Genomic DNA, 3,565 nt, shown 5'->3' with positions numbered 1-3,565 from the left:
AAGCCTAGAATGGAAGACTACCTGTATTGTAGAGATTTATTTGAACCTGTTCTAGGGGATAAAGGTAGACCAAGTGATATGAGTGATGAAAAATGGGCTAATATACACAGAAAAACTGATGGTAATATTAGAAAATGGATTGGTCAAAGTATTTTTCAATATTTTGCTAATGACACTAGAGCTGATATATTATGAAAAAGGCTTGAGAGTATGTATGAAAGAAAGACAGGTTTGAACAAGGCTAGTTGTCTGAAGCAGATTACTCGAATGAGATATAAAGATGGGGAAGATATGACTGAACACTTGAGTAATTTTCAAGGATTGATAAACCAGGCAACTACATTAAATTTGAAGCTGGATGATGATGTGCAGACTTTATTATTATTCAGTTCACTACCGGATAGTTGGGAAACTATGGTGGTCTCCATCAGTAATTCAGTTCCGAATGGTGTGTTGACCATGACTATTGCAAAAGAGGCCGTGATGAATAAAGAGTTCAAGAGGAAGGAACAAGGAATTGTCTATGAGTCCCAGGCCCTGGTGACAGAAAAGAAAGAAAGAAAAGGGAGAAGTAAAAGTAGAGGACCCCACAACAGGAATGACAAATCCAGAGGCAGGTCTGAGTCACAAAAAAATGTTGCATGCTATTATTGTAAAAAAAAATAGGCATTATATGAAGGAGTGCAGAATTCTAAAACGGGATCAGGTTGAGAAAAAGGGAAAGACGAAGGAAAAAGATGATGAAGAGACTACAGCAGTTGTGGCAGCTGATGATGATATGTTTGTATTCTGTGATGATGGTCAGGTGAATATTATTCATTATGACAGTGATTGGGTAGTTGATTCAGGTGCATCCTACCATGTTACTCCTCACAGGTATTTCTTGTCAACCTACACCGAAGGAGATTTCAGATGTTTTAGGATGGGAAATGAGGTCTCATGCAAAGTTGTTGGCATGGGAGACATATATTTGGATACAGATACCGGGTGCCAACTGATATTAAAAAATGATCGACATGTCCCTGATATTCGCCTTAATCTTATCTCTATAGGAAAACTTAATGATAAGTGTTACCATAGTTTGTAAGGTGGAGGCAAATGAAAACTCAGCACAGGAAATCTCGTTGTTGTTAGAGGAAAGAAGCAGAGTACTCTCTACGTGATGCAAGCCAAGTTGAGAAAGGGAAAAGTGAACGTAGTTCGTGATTCCTCAATTGACCTTTGGCATAGGCGACTTGGACACATGGATGAAAAGAGGGATTCAGACACTTGTTCGCAAACAGATCCTACCTAAAGTTAGAGGTAATGCACTTAAACCTTGTGTTGACTGCATTTATGGAAAACAACACAGAGTTGCATTTCAAAATTTTTCTTCATCTAGAAAATTGAATCCTTTAGAATTGGTGCACACTGATGTCTGCTATATGAAAGATAAGTCTCTTGGTGATGCTGTTTATTTTGTAACCTTTATTGATGACTTTGCTAGAAAGGTTTGGTGTTTTGTTTTGAAATTCAAAGATCAGGTTTTGGATATGTTTAAAGACTTTCATATCAAAGTTGAAAGAGAAACTGGTCAGCAGTTAAAGTGTGTACGTGCTGATAATGGTGGTGAGTACAGAGAACCATTTGAAATCTATTGCAAGTCCCATGAGATTAGATTGGAGAAGACTGTGCCAAAAACTCCTCAAGAGAATGGAGTAGCAGAGAGGATAAACAGATTCATCACTGAGCGGGTCAGATGTATGCTCTCTAATGCTAAACTACCAAAATCCTTTTGGGGTGAGGCAATGAGGACTGCAGTCGATTTGATAAATCTTTCTCCATCAATTCCTCTAGATGGTGATATCCCAGAGAGGGTATGGACGGAAAAGATGTGTCCTTTAAGCATTTGAGAGTTTTTGGTTATCGGACATTTGTTCATATTCCCAGAGATGAGAGGTCAAAACTTGACGTAAAATCAAAACATTGTATTTTCTTGGGTTATGAACATAAAGATTTTGGTTATAGGCTGTATGATCCTGTTGAAAAGAAGGTGATCAGGAGCAGAGATATTGTCTTCTTTGAAGATCAAACCATTAAAGACATTGATAAAGGTGATAACTCAAAATTCTCAGATGACATTCCTGCTAGCTCAAATTCAGATCTAGATCCAATTCCAGTACCTGTTGATTTTAATCAAGGGGAAGTTGAGACGGAGCAGAGAGAGTATATTAATGATGGTGATAATCCTACTGTTGATGAACCTGAGTATGAGGCGCCACCTACACCACCACCGCCACCACAAGATGAGTTTAGAAGATCTACCAGAGAGAGGAGACCTTCTAGCTGGTATAATCCCCATGAATATGTATTGTTGACAGATGGAGGAGAGTCAGAGTCCTACAGTGAGGCTTTAGAGCATGAGAACAAAGAACATTGGTTGCGAGCCATGCAAGAGAAAATGGTGTCATTGCATGAGAATCATACTTATGATTTAGTGAAACTGCCTAAGAGTAAGAGAGTTATGAAGAACAAATGGGTTTACAGGTTGAAAACTCAGAAGCACACCTCACAACCAAAGTATAAAGCAAGATTAGTTGTGAAGGGATTCAGCCAAAAGAAAGGTATAGATTTTGAAAAAATCTTCTCTCCTGTGATAAAAATGTCTTCAATTCGAGTTGTTCTTGGTATTGCAGCCAGTTTGAATTTGGAGATTGAGCAACTTGATGTAAAGACAGCCTTCCTGCATGGCAACTTGGAAGAGGAGATCTACATGGAGCAACCGGAGGGGTTCAAAAAAAGTGGTAAGGAAAATCTTGTATGCCGTCTCAAGAAGAGCTTGTATGGGTTGAAACAGGCACCGAGACAGTGGTATAAGAAATTTGACTCCTTCATGACAGACCATGGGTACCACAGGACTACATCTGATCATTGTGTTTATGTGAAAAATTTTTCAGATGGTGATTTTGTTATTCTCTTACTATATGTTGATGACATGTTGATTGTTGGTCGTAATACTATGAAGATTGACAGGTTGAAAAAGGAGTTAAGTAAATCTTTTGCAATGAAGGATTTTGGTCCGGCTAGACAGATATTGGGGATGAAAATCTCACATGACAGGCAGAATGGGAAGCTCTGGTTATCTCAAGAAAAATACATTGAGAAAGTATTCAACAGGTTTAACATGAGCAAGGCTAAGGAAGTCTCAACTCTACTTGCAGGTCACTTTAAACTGAATATCAAGCAGTGTCCTACAAGTGAAAAAGATAAGGAAAACATGAAGAAGGTTCCTTATGCTTTGGCCGTTGGTAGCTTGATGTAAGCTATGATTTGCACCAGGCCAAATATTGCTCATGCAGTTGGAGTGGTCAGTCGGTATCTCTCTAATCCTGGTAAGGAGCATTGGAATGCTGTCAAATGGATTCTCAGGTATCTCAAAGGAACTCCTAGATTGTGTCTATGTTTCGGCAATGGTAAAACTATACTAGATGGATACACTGATGCAAATGTGGCAGGTGATCTTGATAATAGGAAATCCACATCTGGGTACTTGATAATTTTTGCAGGGGGAGCAGTGTCATGGCAA

This window comes from Coffea eugenioides, chromosome 11 (assembly GCF_003713205.1).
Source record: "Coffea eugenioides isolate CCC68of chromosome 11, Ceug_1.0, whole genome shotgun sequence".
Classification (NCBI taxonomy): Eukaryota; Viridiplantae; Streptophyta; class Magnoliopsida; order Gentianales; family Rubiaceae; genus Coffea; species Coffea eugenioides.
This window is presented reverse-complemented; position numbering follows the sequence as displayed.